Genomic DNA, 20,198 nt, shown 5'->3' with positions numbered 1-20,198 from the left:
GAAATCGCGCAAGTAACGCGCGACATTAACGAATATATCGTTTAATCGCAACAATTTAGCCGAACTCCATACACTTATATCCTTATATGTCAGCTTTAATGCAAGTTTTATTATCGCGATCGCGATACGGATATATACGTGAGTCATATACGGCACTACTACTCCCATCATATTGGCAATTAATTTACGATTCGCTTAATGTCGCGAGACCCTCCCCCCACCCGACTCTTAATTATTTTCGATATATTGCTCCGTAATTAAATGGCATTACGAAACGGTGCTCGTTAATGCGGTTCTCGGGGACCGAGTTTATTCAACGTACAGATTGAACTGCGAAATTAATGTTATTACACATCAGATTATCGAAATATTAATTTCGTGGTAATTACCGGCGGCAGGCAAACTGCCCTCGTTTACTCGGCGAGCTCTTGAACGAAGCCTCCAATCGATTCGATTAAAAACTTGTCTCTTCATTTCGTTTAATTGAATTTCGCGAGTTTACTCCCCAGCAATTCTGCGCATAACATTGAGAAAGTAACGACAAGTAACGACAAGTAACAATTATGAAAACATTAATTCGCATTTTAAAATTTTTCAGAAGGACGTATATAGATATTTTAACAACAATGTTTTGTACATCATTATTATTATGTATGTCACAAAAATAAAAAAGACATAAATCAATTCGTGTAAAAATCGTAAAGCCGCATCGCCATTCCGGTCGCCAAGACATCATTCCGGAGCGAAGCGATCCTTCCAGCCATTTAAAGCTAACGACTTGTTCAGGTATCTAAAGTGACAAGAACGACAGCCCATTGATGATAAATGAGATCGTAGGATATTAGAATTTTCTACGGTAACACAGCTGCATTCTAAATATATAAACTTCTCGCGAGTCAAGATTCACTCTAAAATAGCCAGGTCGAACACAGTCTATAACCCGTCTCACGCTACGCTAATTTGTCTCTATGCGAAACGCTACATGCAATCGTCGCACGTGTCGACGAACCGTGCTACCGATCGCCGGGCAAGATCGTGCGCGAGCGCGTGCGGGAACATTATCCGGCGTTGTTTTGCATAAGCCCGCCAGAAGATACCTCGCGGAGCTCATTTTCCCGGCATTGACACGCCCACGTAATTCGGACTCATTTACTCGTTGACTCGCTTAACCCGCCAGCCAGTCATGCGTCAGTCAAGCCGGCGCGCGGAGCGCCGCAGATCCATAATTTCGATTCGAACCGTTTCAGCACGCGAGAAACGAGTCTCCCCGCTCCGCGCGGATGTAATTAGACGTGGATCTAGGCTCCGGCCCATCAGCGGGCCTCGTTAATGCGATATCTCGGCCTCGCTGAGTCTCCCCCTCGCTACGACGAGCCGCCGATCCTAGCACGCCGTTCCTCTCGCCCTCCCACGCTTCTATTTCGCTCGTTGTTCCCCTCTTTTTTTTTCGATTCCTCATAGACTGACTTCTTTCACGTGGCTGATTTCTACCTGCGCGGTCTTTCATCTCGTCTTCGCCAACAAGGTCCATTTACACGGCGGGAGGACTTCTTTCGGGAGGACTAGCTACGCTATACGGGTTCAGCTAACGAGAGCTCGTAGCCCCGACGATGGAAGATTAATATGTGGGAGTGTTTAGGCGAGAGTGGGTGGGGGATCGAGACGATATATTATTCGCACGGTTGGAATCTTGCAAAACGTTGCCTTGCCATGGTTAGATAACGGATGATGAGTGAATATACCGGATTTTTATGATTTATGATTTTAACAGTAATGAGTGTAACGCGCGTGATAATTTATATGCTACAAATATGTATTTTATATGTTTTGACAATAGAGCATCAATGCGGTTCGCACCACACAAAACTCCGGAGAAAAAAACACGAGTGATTTCGCGGCAACCTTTTGGAAACTTTATAATTTACTAGGATATTATAATGTTCGCACGTTTCATAAGAGAAAATATAATTTCTGTTCCTCGACGTTGCTGTAATTTCTCGCCTTATTCGATTCCGTCTAAGTGTGTCACGATTTCCCACAAAAATCGAATCAATCGCGGCGCACCTCGCCGTACTAATTAATAAGTCGCGCGAGAACAGACAGAGTCTGAGAAAACGCTAAGTGATTAGCCCCTTCACACGCGTTATCGGATAAAACCCGGGTCTGGGAAAGCCGCGCCGGTTCGCGAGAGAGCCGCGCGTTCCACAAAGATGGAAGTAATGGAAGCGCATAGGCGTGCGAGCTGTTCGTCGTCGGGATCGTTGGCGCGAATGGGACAGCTGATGGGCCGGTGTCCCCGAGGGCGATCGGCCGAGACCAATCAGCGTTCGTTCGTCCGTCCGCACCCTAATGACACCTGCAGGCTAAAAAGCCATGATATTCAACAGCCGGACGCTAACGAACACTGCCGCGTATACCGGCGCGCGATGGAAACGCAAGGACGGAGATCCGACTGCAATACCTACCGTACGGCGTACATACAAAGTGCAAATTTACTTTAAAGTTTTTTTTATTTCTCATAAATGTGGCTCTCTAGTTTCTTGAAATTTTTGTATGTATTTTCTCAGGTATTGATTATTTTTATACTAATCGTATCGCTTCTGTTTTAAATCTTTCTAATAATCAGCGAAAAAGGAACTTGGAGCGAGAGATAATTGATTTAATATATAATTTGAAAAATTTTAAACGTGACGCAGAAAACTGCCACTGCGGAATATCGTGGCGAACGGCATGGCGCACAGCCTGCTAACAAGAGGCTGGTGCACGAGCGTTCACGGAGCGGTAATCTAATAACAGCCGATTCCCCGCAAAAAGGCCCTCCGTGTGCGTTAATTCCACCTTGTTTCGCGGATCACTCGAGGTGGACGGCGTTGCTCGCGAGGTGCTATGCGTGCGTATAGAATGATCACGAATTACGATGACGTCAGGTTGACGGAACGGAACGGGTACCGGATAGGTTAATGGTAAGGAGGCTCCGGGACCGAGAGGTAGGGTCTGCCAGCGGCTCGGCTCCTGATTACAGACCACCGGATACTCTACACTCTCGCTCTCACTTCGGTTATTGTACCGAGCGGTGCCGAGACACCACTATAGATCACCGGCCGTCCGGCAGTTTGTCCGATCGGCGCGGCACAAGCGCGGCGACGGCGGCGGTGCGGTGGCGGCGGTCGAGAGAGGAGGTGTTGTAACTCGTAAGCGTGGAGGTGGTCCCCGGCATTCCAGTTTCACGAGAAATTTATCGGTGGCGTTCTCCGCGCCCCCCGCTAATGCGATGCCGCGCTCGAGGATGCTCTGTCGCGTTCCTGAAGCTCGGTACATCATCGGATCTCTCGGGATCGGTTTCGATCCGGTGACTCTGGGAGCCACGAGTCTACGACTGCTCTAGGATTCCCAAGATTCTTCGGGGAATGTATCCGCGTGTTTGGATCTATGGATCCTAAAATCTTACGGGAGATTCCTCGAACCGCTTCTTTGAATTTCGCGATTCGCCAAGACAAAACGTCCTCAGGTCCTCGGGTAAATTTATATAGGACAGAATTTTCGAATTTTTGAATTTCATTATTTGCGTGAGGAGATGAATGGTTAAATTATAGCGTCGCTCCCGATTCTTCACTCGGTAACGATGTGTTATTGTTCAAATAATTTTATATGGGCTCCTTCGGGCCATTGTCGATATAGGCTCACGTCAGAATGCGTAATATTTTGAATACGATCGTTATGCAGCCTGCCCTCCAGTTAAGGGAGATTTAGATTTAGGCATAGGCCGGGCCGAGGTAACGTTCGCTAGAAGCGCTGCGCTGGCGTGTGTATGTCGGCTCAGGCAGATTAGAGGTTGCGAGATAATTAAGTAGCGCCTTCGAATAACACTCAGCCATACACAACACGCCGATGTCCGATATTCGTGGCACGAATTTTCCTTCGAGAAATTTTGCTCCTCTTTTGCAAATCTGTTCGATAGTGACATCTTCTTCGAAGAAGAATGGAAAAGATTGAAAGTGAGATTGAAGATCGCGAGACGTAATCATGTTTAATATTTCAACGATCGTTATGTTCCACAATGTGCAGCTCGAGCGTATAAAATTAATCAATTAACGTTTTTCTTAAGAACCGGTATACATTTTTTTGCTCTTAATCCGATGGATAAAATGCAAGATTAAGCTTTTCAGATATGTATATGTCAACCACAGATTTTTTGATAAATATGAAATCGTTTTCTCTACATTTGAAGTTTAATGGATAAGCATAATTTTGTTGTAATTTCTTTAACTTTCCACATTATCTTCCACAATAATAAAAGTTCATATTAATATTTCGAAAATATAACAGAAAATAACCCTTAATTTTAGATTGAGTGATAGAAAATCATTTGCGTTATATATGATACGTTATTCATCTATCTATACATTATCTTTTCTAAAGTTTTTTTCAATTATAATGTCATTTTTTAAATTAAAATTTGTGTTACAGAATCAGTGATTGACAATCTATCAGATATGGGATATCCTACGTAATTTTTTCGAAACTTTTCAAAACAGTTTTTTTTTCTTAAAAATTAAAAGATTTAAATAAATAAATTACTTGACAAATTAGCAATCCTCGGCTTTATTACGCTGCCGATACCCAGAAGATGCATTCGATGCATGCGGCGGTCACGGCAGAGACAAAAGGCATCCATCGCGTCTCGAAGGATTCCACGGATCCCGAGAAAAGGACCACAGCACGGAGCTTCGGATTATTAGTGAGCGGGTAGTCGTAGAAGGTGTGATTCTGACGTGTCGGACGCCTCTTCTCCGCAGGTGAGAGATCACGAGACGAGAGAAGGAAGAGAGAGGGCCGACCCGCGTGGAAGCGAGATGGCAAGGCGGAGCGAGACGACGATACCGGCCGGCGAACGAGCGGGAACGAGACGACACCGGGCCCGTTCGGAGGGGGATGGCAGGGGGTAAAGAACCGTCCCGGGGTGGGAGAAGATCAAACGAGCCGACGAGCCACGGGGTGGTCCCTACCCGCGCTCCTTCGCGTTTCTTCCTTCTCCTCAGCCGCTGCCTACCAAGAGTGCCTCGCTCTTCTTGGCTTCTCTCTTTTTCTCCCTCCTCGGCATCGTCGCTCTCTCGCCCGCCGTCTTTCTCGCGCTTATATTATTCATATTTCCACGCTCATGTTCTTCGACTATGTGGTTCGACGATCTACGTTCTCGCCGATCTTCTCTGCGCCTGTTACCATACAGCCGGGCCCGCAACAGGCCGCGATGCCTCGCGAAATTGTTCGACGGAAAGTTACATCGCCGACCGGCCGACTTGCTGTTTCGGAATGGGCTATGGGGATCTCGCAAATTTTTTGCCGCGCGCTCTCATAATCTTCCAATCGGCAGGTTATACATGGAAATCTTGAACTTTATATAAATCATTGGATGTTCCAATTTATGCTTCGATTTATATTCTTTTATATGCTTTTATTCTTAAGTTTCGAGATAGGAAAGCCTTCTATTTTACTATCATTCGGAATGTATAAAAATTGCGGGAATTTCAATGACACGTAAATATTTATTTTCGGACTCCGACAGTCTAGGTGCTCCGTGAAGAATTGCTTGTATCATAGCTCAATCAGTAAAAAGACGACACCGCGTCCGACTTGAAAATTCAGAAGCTCGATTGAATACGCACGTGTGCGGTGTGCCGAATCCTCGGCGCGGCCCAAACTCGGCACGAAACGATGCGCGTTCGATCGTCGCGCGATCGTCGCATTAATAAATTCGCAGCAAATCACTCGGCGAAGCGCGGAGCGGCGGGCGCGGGCAGGGAGGGCGACGATTTTAGTTGCAAATCGCAAAGCGCCGCGAGACCCGACAAAGGCCCCATCAAAAGGACCGCTTTCCTCCCCCTCCGTGTACCTCGTTCCACATCCTTTTTCCACCTCCTTCCCGCCTCCACGCTTCTCTTTCTCTCCGTGCGCCCACTCTCTTCGTTTCCTTCTTCGCTTCGTGTTCCTCTCCTTCACGTTCGTCGCTCGGTCTTCCTCTCGTCCCGCTTTGCCATCGGGTTCTGGTACTCTCTCTTTCTCTCTTTCTCTCTCTCTCTCTCCTCTCTTTCTTTCTCTCTCCCTGAGTATCTCTCATTTCTCCACACCCTCGCCATTATCATACAAACATTAATGACGAGCCGGAAAAGTACTGCGGTCAGAAGACCGCAATATTATCCTCGCTAATCGTACGCCGGCTCTGCTTCTTTGGTTCTGCGCGATAAAAGATAGAAGAGATGTTCATTGTGCGTGTACGCCGAGACAGGTTGTCTAGGCGCGCTAAATAGAGGAAGAAGCAGTAAGGAAGACGTTTTACTTACATTGTGCAAACCCGTAAAACTTTTTTGAAAGAGGCATTGTATTAATTGTCAAAGTACTTGATAAAGCGAAATGCAGAGAAGACAGCAAGAAAACATATCCTTATATGTCTCTGGCACAATATATGTGTTTACAATAGATAAATACAAAAAAATCTCGGTAAAAGAGGCAATATAAAAATATAAAAAGGTAAGTATCGGTTTTATATCATATAAATAAATCGACTCATATTATTATCGCAAAAGAAATACGAAGACGACTTCAAAAGTATCATGGATAATATCCCTGTATTCATTGCATCGCTTGGCAAAATGACAAAGGGATGTTAACGTCTTGTAATAGCGGTTAACGCGTCGAACGTGTCTCATGCAAATGAGAACGTCAATTAAACGTGTCGGCTGCCGTCTTAATACGTCACCGCATCCCTCATATTAAGATGACTTCTCCATTTGGAAGCATATTTTGCGGAGAGATGTTCCCATCAGCGTCAAAAGGCGTTGTGTCTGGCGCGAATATTGACCACTTCACGGAACGTTTCCAGACAATGCCATCCGCCATCTGGACCGCCATCACGAACAATCGCGCGTCAAACCGGTGGACGGTGGTGGCGAAAGTACGATTCCGAAACTGCCACTGTAGCACGTATGGCGTTGCATTTAGTTAATAAGATCAACAAGAGTGCCCTGCTTATGTCCGCGAGAATTAACATAATCTAACACAGCAGAATACTCATACAAGTCACTTTAACACCAGAATTTTCGATAATATATTCGATTTTAAAATGCATTATCTCGAGAAAGCTTTCAGTTACGATAAATATAGAAACAAACGTATCTCTCGCGGTACAATTTCACCCCCATTTTGCAGTAGCGGTTTGACTCTATTGCAATTCGACTTGAGGTAACGCAAACTCCTTTTTTTTCAATCGGTCATCGTCAGCCGGTTGAAAGCGCTCGCGCTCGCGCACGGTGCGCGTAGGTGGTGTCGGACAAGTGCAAAACGAAGAACTGAATTCGGCTCATCCGATGCGTAAATACGCTCGCGCGAGTCGAAGCGGTGGGTGGGACGGGCGGGTTTCCTGCGCCGCTCTTCACGGCCGATCAGAAGATGCTGGCTCGATCGAGGGCCCCATTGTCTCATGGCCCGATAGATATATGAGCTGTAATCCCCTCGCCTCCCCCCATTCAGTGCCCCGATCCCTCACCCTCTCGCGCGCTCTGTCTCACCTATCCCGGATCGTCCCGGGTCAGATCCACTCCATCGCGCTCGTGGGTCCCATAGTCCCAAGGAAGGACCACCCACCCAACCTATACTTAGCGAGGTGTCGGCAAATTGAGCTATAGATGCCGAGGGTAATGCAACGAGGAGGAAGCGGGGGAAACTGCAGGGGTGGCATCGTCAATACGATTCAGGCTATTAAAGACCTTGAGGGCGAGAACGCCCGTGCTTGCTTGGCCACCACTAATTTCTTACGCCATCTGGTCCATTCTTCTACCGCAAATCTCGCGCTCTCTTTCTCTTTTCCTCTCTCTGTCTTTTGCCCCTTTCCGTTGGTTCTACCTACGGGAATGGGAAAAGGGAGGATTCGAGGCGTACTTGCTGTCGTCGTCGGATGGGAAACGGACGCACTGTTTGGGTGGTCTCGTGCCGTGTAAGATAAGAAGTATAATCACGCTGTTACGATTACCAACACCTTTCTGTCAATAAACAAACTTTTATGGGAGTTATTGCAAATATGAAACCAGAATATCATAACGACGGAAGTTATTTCGACGGATACACACACGCGGCAAGAGTAACTAATTCACAACGCAGTAAAATACAGCGGCAGGTAAATCTCTGCTTGGAAAGTTCAATGGAACGACTAACCAACTTTCTGTTCTACAAACGTTAACTATAATTTTACATATCTTTATGATATCGTAAAAAATATATCCTTTTTTAAAACCGCGGTAGATACACGGCTGTATACTATGTGCGTCTATCCGGACACGCCAGTGGAATCGCCGGGGTTTTCCATGTAGATGCACTTCTCGTTAAGCATGCGACGTGCACGCTACTCGGGTGCAAAGCAGGTTACCACAGCGCGGAGGGTCAAATAGCCGCGAACTTCGTCACGAGAGAAGATCGTTCGTGACAGCTCGGCTTGGGTATTTGAAACGACGATGAAACCCGGGCTTTGCCACTCTCGTTGGTCTGCGCGTTGGCCGAGGTTGCGTTTTAGCACGCGAGCTTTTGCAACTTTACGACCGACACTATGCACACCCTACCTCCTTCTCGCAACTCTCCCTCCTTTCCTCCTCCCCCCCTGCGCCCTCACCCCACACACAACAGCCTCTCTCTCATTCCCGCGTGGATACGAAAACATGTGGGTGTTTGTAGGCATCGGGCCTGCTATGGTGCGCCGTACCAAGCACCGTGTCGTAGATAGGCACGTGCATGGTTGGAGCAACAATAAACGCAAAGTGCCGTGATTCATTCTCGAAATTGATTTTTGATCCTTTGGTTAGTAAAGCACGTCCGGAAGCGCAGGATTGTGATCTTCAATTTTTGACATTGATTTCAAGAAATTGAACACGCAATCGCCGCCAATTCTTCTACTCGTCATTGTTCATTGTTTGAAAATGATGTAAAACACGTTCAACTAGTAAAAATGTCTATGGGAAAATTATGCTCTTTACTATATCTGAATATTTCAATCTCAAATTTTTATAAACCTGACATTACAGTCTATTCTTGGATTATGAGAGAGAAATATATTATTTCTTTATATATTGTTGTTGCACAAGAATTTGCAGTAAGGCATTCCAATTTAGAAGATGGAATAAATCCAAAGATGGAGTAAATCAAGTAAATTATTATGCATTACACCGGTATGAGTACACGATTCCTGAACGACGAATATTTTATCGGCGCGTATGATCGATTCGTACAACATAAAAAGTTGGACAAGATAATTAGTCGTTTAGTCACGGGTAACGATTCGTATCAAAACGCGCATGATGCCGGCCTTCGATCCTTTCGATGCCTTCGCATTACCATCGTATTAATAGGCATTTACGTGTCTAATAAGCGTTAACAAGTTACTCAGATCATGGACGATAAGTTCGATTCATTACGCAAGTAATAATGTTCCTTGCTATTACAATTTTCATACTTAACGCGATACTTAACTAAAAATTATCATATGAGTTAACAACTAGACACAATTAAAATTTGATGTAAAAACAAAATTATTTACGCAAGATTTAAATAAGTGAGAGAGAGAGAAAGAGAGATTTATATAAAATAATTTATAAACAATCATCTATTTTTTACATTAAATCTTGAGTCTCGGCAAATTACGTCAAACTCACTGCTAGACTAACGAATCGATGTCGCTTACCGCGAGTTCCATCCGCTTCCGTGCACAGCCGTCAGTGTCGGTCTGATCGTTAATTAATTTAAGCGCTTAATCCCCTGCCCCCAATCCCCGCACCTTTTCCACGGCGTATTCCGCGCGCCTATGATCATAATTCTCGATTTTAATCGATCTTCGAGCGCGCAAGAGCGCAATAATATTTTCGGTGCCGCGCCACGCCACGCCGCGCCACGCCGCGCCGCGCGGTGCGTGCGGCCCTGTGTGACTCGTGTAATTGGCTCCCAACTGGACTTCAAAGGGCGCCGCTCTCCTTCATCCGCGCCGCCACGGGCGCGAGAGAGCCGGCGGCTCGCTCGCCGGCCGACGGCTGGGAGCAAGAGGGAACTATATGAAAATTATACGCGCCATGCGCGTCGCTCAGGCGCGAGCGAGAGGGTCGTCGAGGGTGAGTAAAACCGAGCAACGCGAGGGAAGAGGACGAGGCGAGTCTTGCATGAGTTTGTAAGGGAGAAGGAAAGGGATAACAGGGGGAATTGGAGAACGAGAGAGAGAGAGAAAGGAAGACTGAGTGATAGAAGGTGTGGCAAGGGAAGGGAAGGGAAGTGTGCGACAAGGACGACCGGTGGTCATTGCGCTGAGGAGTGCGAGCAGGACGGGGTTAAAACGTGTCACGGGGGTGTGACGAGGACGAAGCGAGCGAGGGAACGAACAAGACGGACAAAATCGCTCACTGGTGTTTCGACATGGGCCAGATAATGTTCGATACGGGGAGACCCTTGTCTCGTTTGGTTAATCGCTCGATATATGTATGTACGTGCGTTTTTTCGCCGCTTCGACACCCGTCGCCGCGGGACGTCTCTGGGGTGACGTTTATGCCGCGGAGGAGTAACGGTGTTTCGCGAATTGTAGAAGGTCGCGATACTATCGAAACGTCGAAATTATTACTTTCTTTGCCGACGTGGTGGATTCGCGAAAATAATTGGAATTCCACAAATAGCCGGCGTGTTAGGGTAGCGATTCTTTCGAGCCGATGTCTTAAGTTCGGAATGCCTAGAATATTTATAGTAGCCCGACCGGGAACCGGGTGATTCATTGTTAAACGAAAAATATGTAAAGTCAAGAATTATCTTTGATTATTGGAGATATTCTAGATATACGATAAAATTAATGATACGCATAAAATATTTGAGACAATCAGAATGCATTTAAAAGATATAGAGTATTCAGACGTGTTTTAGACCCTTTCAAACTTCAAATTTTGTGAGACGCTATTTATAATCTCTTATTGCAATGCATTCTGATCGGATCATCGCATCTCGGTTTCAATCTCGCGCACTTCCGTCTTCGCTGGCGCAAAAATCGGCGTGGCGACTCTCACGGCCGGCGTCTTCGGTAGTCGGTAACGAGGGGGCCTTTTAGATTCTACGGCGAATCGGGGCCCGATCCAAGGAGAGTCTAACACCCGAGGACACGGGTCGTTTAGGCGGCTTCTTTCTTCGATCATTAGTCCGGCCCGCGGTCGACCGAGGGTCGTAAGTCCGCGAGGGGCCTCCTCTTCTTCCACATTAACTCCGCTCGCCCCCGCGCGCGGTTCCGTCGTCGTCCGTTTTTTGTCTCCATCCTCTTTTCGCGTCTATCTTATACCCCGGTCCCTCGTTCCCTCGCTTCTCTTGACGGCTTCACGGTACTCGATATGTATTTTGACAGGAGTGCGTCTGGCGGTTCGGCCTTTCTGAGGAAAAGAGGATCGATAAGGGGGCTGCGGCTTGTTGTGGTTGCATTGTCGCCATCAATAATCGTAAATTGTTGGATGCGTGAGTGTCGGCTATAGAGTCTCGGGAACTTTCCATGAAAATTTCTCGCAATCCTAAAATATCTGACAGTATGACATTTATGCAACACTGTAACATGCAGACGTAATGTACTCTGATATGAATATCGTATGTAGCACTTCCAGATGAAAATCGAATGGTCGTATCTTGGCACAAATGAGTGGCTGGCTCTCTTAAAACTTTGGACTCGTCTATGTTCTGTTATTTCGACTATGCGATAATTATTCCGTGCTGAATTTCAAAAGAGCCATTATTTTCCTTCGACACGTAAACTGGAATTGTTCACAGTTGGCGACCGTCACCGTTCTGTTCCACAGAAACGATCGAGAGTACCGGACGCATGTGCTCCGTAAGTACGTTTCCATGAAGCGCTGCATTTAGGCATCGCGAACGTACCGTATAGGTACGCGTATAGAAACAGTAATCCATTAGCGAGCATATTTAATAGCAATTTTTTTCAAACATGAGTACCCTGTTGTATTTTTTGTTCGTTTGTGTGTCGCGAGGGCATTTGATCTTCCGCTGGCTGTGTTCTAACGTTTATAAAGACACAAATATATACTTCGTACAACAATTGCACGACATGAATTAAGCGAAAGTGCTAAAGTGTTCATTAGTCTTTTTTTCCGTTTCTTATCGATCGATACTCGGCGTCGTTTCTCTATCATCTATTTCTAACAAACTCGCGCCTCCTCTCCTCTCTTACGCGTCACCGCGCTTTCTCTCCTCCCTTTCTCCGTGCCTTCGTCTCTTTCTCTCTTTGAGAGATGTATAAGGCAGCGGCAATACACACAGAAAATCTCAATCATCTCCGGCCGGTTTCTTTTGTACTTGGCGCTCTAAAGGCGGTCGCTGATTGGTCGAGGGGCGTTCAAAGAGCGCCGCCATGACTCGCAAAGCCGGCTTTTGTTTGTGAAACAATGGTGCTCGGTGCTCGCCTCACTTAGCGTGCCAGCCAAATGACAACCTCTTCCGATACTTAATCTATTAGGGAAATTAGCGGGTCACGCGAATGCCCGGTCCCGAAGGCGCGAGAAGATCGAGCGATCCTGGAGATCGGTACCTCCCTTCCTCCCTCCCTCCTCCCGCGTCCCGACCAGCTTAGATCCTACGTGGATATACGGAGACCCTAATTAAACAATTAGTCGAGGAGTCTTTCTAGCAATTTTCTCACTACCCGCCTCGATGACAGGATCGATCGTTTCGCAGCGCTGAACTTGGAAAATCCCCCCGCTTATCCGCGTCAACGATCTTTCTCATTACTCATTATCCGATCGCATCTTCCTGACTCCCCCCCCCCCCCTCCATCCTGAAGAGATATCTTTCTTCGATCTCTTGGATTCGCTACATTTTTATTCTTTTAAGATTAACGTTGAGGTTCTACAATATAATTAGTCGTATGTCGGAGTCGGATGTCGGAACGCAACCGATGGTCTAATCTAATAAGAAAATTTATGTTTCAAAAACGAATTTTCCTCACTAAACCATCGGCTACGTTCCAACATTCGACTCCGACATATGACTTATTGTAGAACCGACCTGAAACGCAATTTTCTAAATTACGCGATGCAGATTTGTAAGTAAAAAACAAAATTAAATTGTTAACGAGATCTAAAATTTCAGTGTATTTCTTCTATTGCAACTTTCGAATCTATATTTGCTCGGATACTAGTAATCAAGAAAGAATATAGAAGAATGCGTGATTAATCGCAATCGAATGATCAATCACAATTGACTCTATAAATAAATATGAACGTAAGAATCTCAATACTTTCGCTTACATGATTTAGCATGTTATTCAAACATGAAACAAAACTGCTACCTATTGAATAATAAATAGTTATTATGATGTATTACAATTTCGATGTATTATCAGCCGATAAATTCAAGTTTTATTTGACATGTGAATCTTGAATTACTAATTCGTTACATTTGTTGTGTTATTTTCTACAGGCAAGGCATTCGTCCCTGGAAAAGTCTTCAAAGCGGTTATTCACGTTTTTGAAAAAGAAAAAAACGTAAAATTGCAGACATGGAAAATGCAGTAGTTATCGTTAAGGAAAGATGAGCCTATCCGCCGGTGCATTTATACATCAGCTCGAACGATTAATAATCATTTAATTAATCGGTCGTCTCCATTAGTTCATCAAAGAGTTTTTCTCTCTGCGACATAAATATCTAACTACGTAATAACTAAGTCAGATATCCGACTAATAACTCGTGGCGATGCAGTGCGTGAATGCGGTGCGTGGACGAGAGGGAGAAAATAATCTTCGATAATATAAGGTTGTGTTTACTTCACATAGTTTCTAGACGGCAAAGCTGCTTCGAGTGTTAAATAAAATAATAGAAACGATAGTTTCCCTTCCATATATGTGATGTCTACTTCATTAATCGATCCTATAATGATCAGAAGGTCTTACTCGAAAAAAAAAACGATAATAATGAAACAATCTTAACTTTAAACACAAAGTTTCGATCGTCATTTTAATATAATTATTACTATTGTAATTGCACATTTATTATTATTAATACTACATCTACATAATATAATTAATAATAAAAGTCTACGTCAATACGAGATAAAATTTGAAATACCGATAGCACATGCCCTAAATGCAGAAAAATAGAGAATCAAGGAGTAAAGCTAAAACTATGTTTATTGTAGTTATTTACATTGTTGTTACCCGCAAAGAATCTCGATGTTAGTTTCCCACATAGCATCGGTTTAGAGTGGTTTTCTCTCTTGATATTTCTATCTTCTTGCCGTTTGGGGAACGTGTCGGTAACGGACAAGGTAACAGAACTTTAAGAGTTAATTAAATCAAAGACTGCCGACACAGGCTCGTAATAAAAGTAAGAACACGTTCCGAGGTATGCATTATAGGAGGATGCAGCAATAAAATAAAAAGCTTTCAGGAAGGAGGAGATAACCGTCCAGAGTGACCTGAAGGATTTGTGCGGCTGCTTTTGGACCTACAATAAAATTCGGGCTTCCTATGATTGAACACGTTCGCATGCTGAAAACACACGGATGCCATGTGCAACTTGGACGTTATAGCTCGATTTTAAGCGATATATTGCACGCGAATGATATTCGGGCGACTAAAACTCAATTTCCTTAATTTTCTAAACTGCGGCATTTAGACGATACCTTTGATACCAACGCAATAAATATTTTTAAAAAATGTAACATCGTTATTTTTTTTTAAGACTTTATCAACTAATTACATTTCAAGCAACTCGTTTTTGACATCCCCTATTTGGAAATATTCTGCAAAATCTCAAGATCGACATTTCTGAAGACTCGTTTAAATCCCTTACTGTGTGTGTTCTCAAAATGAATCAACTTACAACTTAATTACGCTATTCAATAGATCGAAACAGACCGCTAGAAGAGACGAAAGGGAATCCTTTCTTTCAGGCGACATAATAGAATTTGTCGGTTGATGAAGAACTCCGTTGAGAGAAGCGGAAGATGAGGTAGGATCCAAACGCGGTGCGATCGGCAGGGCAAACAATCGACGTGATCGAATTTTTTCGAAAATCGGTTGACAGTGCGGTCGTGCAACGGATTCAGCCGCGTCATCGGCGGTTCCTTTGGGCGGCTATCCTTTTTTTTTTTGCCCCGAACCCTCCCGCTCCGCGGCGTCGATTTTTAAAGGGACTCCAAAGATCGCTAATTGATTAATCATGACCCCCGGGAGTTACCAGGATCCCGCCACGCTCCGCGTCCGCCATACTCTTTATTTCTTCCTCGTCCTCTTCCTTTCGCGGATCGCTCACTCCAACCGACCAATCTCCTCTTTTTCCTGTCCGTAGTCCTTGAAGTGAGGTGAAAGGATTATATCCGCGAAAAAGATACGACATTGACGATGACGAGATTTCAACGAATCTCCCCTTGTTAACTCCTTGCGCGTATGCAATCTTACTCCGAAAAGTCTTAAAAAATAAATGCGCTTTAATTCTAAAATTGGTTTCGCGTGTTATATGTTTTATAGATTAAATACGTCTCTAAACAGATTAGATATTTCATCTAATTTAATGGCACTTAAAAATCTAATATTAAATGGTTATTCTATCGAAGATTCGTAAATTTGATGCATCTTAGAATAAATACAATTCAGCATTTCACACGATGATCTACCTCGAAGGTGCAAGACAATTAGAATAATGTGAAATGTATTGTGTTATTACGCGAAATGTCATTCTATCCGAGGCTTTTAATTCTAGAGCACGATGGTTTTTGGAAAAAAGGTCCTCCGTGGTGGCCTAATTACGACTCGGAGAGATAATTATTTGATTATTCACACTCGCTTGGTCGAAAATAATAAAAAGACCTGGTACCTAGGGAAAAAACGAGGATTTATGGGCTATTACGATTCGTTCTACTGGTATAGAGCTGAATGTGCTGGAAGCTCGGCAGAAGAAAACCCACGACCATCGTTAGCCATCTATGGTGGGATATCCCAAACCACGCTGGTATACTTTCGATACTAATCTCTCTTCACATCGGCTGGTAGAGTAGAAAACGCATGCGTGAAGTGGCGTGAACATCAGACAAATATCAATAGATGAGAATTCTCCTTTAATATCTCTTGACGATAAAATAATCATGTCAAATATCTCGATTATCAAAGGATACATCTTTACAAGTTTCACACAAGATATGTACACCCTTATGTGTTTTTTAGTATCCTTTGATGATAAAATATATATCTTCATACAATTATTATATTGATTGATTTTCTTATGTTGATAATCTCTACATTGATATTAATAAAGTAGCTCTAATACTTAAAGTTAGAAACTATAAATTAATCAATAACTAATAAATCATTTCGTACAATTTGAAAGTTGTGTATCTGGCACAGATAATTAATATTATATCTCTAAGAAAAGAAAGACACGTTATCCATTAATGTTCGTAAAAGTAATAAAACGTAATTATTAGTCACAAAGATTTGGGATGAGATCGCAATATTTGGAGGGCATGTTCAGGAAGTTAAAATAAAGATAAAGAACTCCCAACTCGATTCTTAATCATTAATGAGATGATTTGCTCTTGTTATAAATGGTTACGTCATAGATATTATTATTTTCTTTCAGTTTTCTCAAAATGCAATTGTATTTGCAGTAAAGAATTGACTTAATTATCGTTTACTGAAATATAAGATTATCTATATAACAATGTCGGATAAAGTAAGCTGATACAACTACATACTCGTACATAAACATACGTGAGTGTCAATTTGTGTATGATAATCTCGACATCGCAATGTATCGCGATGAAACAACCCTTCTGCGAACGATATCTAAGAATGGTTATTTCTGCGGCGAAGAAAATCGCTCTTAGCTTTGATGAGGTGGCTCGACTTCTCTTCGAATTCCCCGTCGACAGGAAACCTCGTTCCTGCCTTCGGCGAAGACGAGCAGGAAATTTCGATCGCGCCGTTTGACGACGCGAAAGTAACCCGCGTGCGAGACACGCGGGGGGAGGAGAGCTCTACTCGCGCGCGAGCATTGGCGCGCGATATGGGCGGCCGCGTAAGAATATAAAAGCAAGAAGACCGGATGACTGCTAACTGTTTGTTAGTCTTGGGTTTTAAAGTCCGCGCGTCTGTCAGTCCAGAGACGTAATATTAGTGCTTAGTGTGTGCTGCCGCCGCCACTCCCGCTCATTCACGTTTCCTCTCTCTCCTTTCTTCCTCCTTTCTCTCTTCTCTGCCTCTGCATCGCGCGTCCCGCACGATTAGCTCCTTCTCGTCGATTTTTCTTGGCTTCTCAAACTTTGCATGTCATTATTTTCGTCATACGAATGAAATTTATACATATATATGTATATTATATATGCATAATATAAATGTACATATAAACATTTATATTTATTACCTATGATTCTAGTACTGTGCAACAATTATAAATTTTAAATAAAAAGATTTTTAATTATAAAATTGAAGATTTATCTATTTATTTTATATATTTTCTAATGTTTTTATGATGTTATACAATAATTGTAAATTGTAAATGTTTCTTAATTTTACATTTTCTAAAATGTTATAAATTATAACAATTAAATACATTGGATGAGAATTACATTGTTTTATTACGAAAAAAGTAACATGCAATTTGAAAGAATTATTACATATTCTCCTCAACTGTAAAAAAGTTTAGGTGACAAGAAATTGTTTCAGTCAGTATCATTTAGCATGAAAACGTTTAAATTAAATAGGCAGACTTCGGAGCCTGATAAGTTCAGGTTACATAATAAGCGTTAATAAGCGCTACTTATCGATTTACTTTAGCACCTTTCCTGTAAAAAGATGTCCCAATAACTCGTCTAGGTGGACCGCTATAAATAGTTAAAATTACTTGGAGGACCGAACGGAACGAGGGTGTTTTAGCGACCATTCTGGAAAAATAAACGTTCGCGACCGCGTAGGGAACAGATGACTCTGCCACGCGGATGCCAACTCCTCGTTGGAGTGACAGCCGCCGTGGCCGACGATTGTTTTTCAGTTTACGTTAACGTTTCGTTTTCGTTCCGATACGGTCGTTGAACGAGCCCCGCTGTTGGTTCGCAGTCTTTATTGACTGCCGGTTAAATCGGGCTCGGAAGGAGCCCTCGTACGGAACTATTTGATTTTATGGGACATCTCCAGTCGCTCTCTTCACGCGACAGGCGACGACGAGCTTGTTAAAAGGGTAACCGCGAAGCTCCGTTTGAGACGAACGTCGAGGCCGGTGACTTTTTGCGCAACCGGCCCGACTTGTCGCATGCATGACGACTGCCAGAGTTGACAGACGGATGCTGGCGAGATGTTCGCTGACACAGACTTCATTTCGTAAACGATCGACACTTCATCCCGTAATTGGTCGACCTATCTCACGACGTGTCTCTCATTGCAATAAAAATTCCACCCGCTCTATATAGATGCTCGTCATCGCGCGATCTCGATATTTCGAACGATTGCTCATGGCGGAAAAAGAAATATCCGAGTGGCAGAAATCGAACGGAGGAGGAGAAGACGAGAGGCAACAAAGTACAGCAAGGTTGAGTAAAGGATGACGGCGAAGGGCGGACGCCGGTCTTGTTCGGGGGTAACTGAAATAAGGTATAATTTTCCGCGCCAATTAAGGTCTTTAAGAATTGCGACCAATTGAGCGGGAGGGTCAGAGCCTTAGCTTTAGGGGAGAGATGTACCACCATCCCCCTATAATTTATTATTGATTAGATCGGATCGAGAAAAAGAGGTCTCGGTATGTAGACTTAAGATTGGCCTGAGATCGTCTATATATAACGAAGTGTAACAAGCAAATGGCGGATGGCGTTTTTCCAATTTCCGGTCCGGATACTTAAAGCATAATGGTACTTGATACACGATTTGTTCTTTATTTAAAAAAAGTTTGTTGATTGTAGGTAATTATCAAAATTCGCGGAAATTCGTATGTCATTCACAATTTAATTGTCTATTGTTTAGACAATAGATTTTTCTTATTTCATACCATAAGTAAACAGGAAAATAATGCCAAATAATTTTATATAAAAATAGATGTAAAGGATAACACATAATATATACCTCAGGTAATTAAAAATATATATCATAAGGTAACAGTTACTTTTTTAAATATTTGTCTAATCGTTTGGAAAAAGTAGAGAAAAGATATTCTTACAATCGTTTTGATCATCACATTACAGCGTTAAAGCATGTCTAGAGTTCTTTACAATTCTTTCTTCTGTTAGTTGATAACTTAATAAAAAAGTCATTCGATGAGAAAAAAAACCATATCATCTTTTTGACAAAGAATTTTCCAATTTGTGCAATTGAAATAAACGTTTATCAGTATAACTAACTTTTTGTAAACACATGTTATAATTTGTTATAACATGTTTTTACAAAAATAATTAAGATTCTAATTATGCAACTTGTGACAATAGAATTTGCAATTGATGTACACGCGTCTTTCCGACAAGAGTGCGAATGATGCACCACGCCACACCACGCAACCATGAGGTAGGGGGAGAGACGGTGGAGAGAGCGAAAGTATTTTCTCATCGATATCTCGAGCGCGCGAGGTCATCATCGGATCAACTCAGGCGTAGTTCACGTTCCTGTGGTTCACACTTAATTAAACCGCCATAGGAACTCGGGTGCCAGCACGTGGCAGACAATGCTGCGAGTCTTTAGCGGCGATTGTTATGTAAAGCACACCCTATATATGCACCGCGCAGTTTCTCTCGTAACGTATCGAGACGAGAAGTACGTAGGCACCTACCTACCATTCCGCTCGTGAACCTACGTACAAAGAGAACGGGGTAACTTTTTGAAATTATCAACTGCGATTTCTAACTTGGATCATTTTTCGTCGAATAGAGACATGACTATGTGAAACGTAATTTCTATCGTACTTTGTTACTGAAATGTTACATTTTCTCGTGGCATTTTACTAATTTGTAAAAGAATGTTAAGCTCACTCGCTTGTAATTTGCGTCAGATTTTAGGATAGAATTTTATTTATAATTTTATAAATCATATATTTTGATGTATGTATGTGTACTTTATATCTTATATATATTTTTCTGATTCTTCAAACATTTTATATAAAGTTGCAAATTTTTTTTCTGATTTCTGTGATATAAATCACATAGATCGTCTAAAGTGGATTTT

At 43.1% G+C, this 20,198-nt stretch overlaps 1 long non-coding RNA gene across 1 annotated transcript in view; it reads right to left on the bottom strand.

Moving 5' to 3' along the window:
• Positions 1-20,198, bottom strand: part of LOC139778245 (uncharacterized) — a 121,932-nt gene that overhangs the window by 90,522 nt on the left and 11,212 nt on the right. The gene's annotated exons all lie outside the window — the stretch shown is intronic.

The sequence above is a fragment of the Temnothorax nylanderi genome, unplaced genomic scaffold (assembly GCF_030848795.1).
Source record: "Temnothorax nylanderi isolate EJ_2023f unplaced genomic scaffold, tnyl_v1.0 TNYL_tig0006_pilon, whole genome shotgun sequence".
Taxonomy (NCBI): Eukaryota; Metazoa; Arthropoda; class Insecta; order Hymenoptera; family Formicidae; genus Temnothorax; species Temnothorax nylanderi.
Note: the sequence above shows the minus strand (reverse complement) of the source record. Positions and strands in the feature narration are given on the sequence as shown.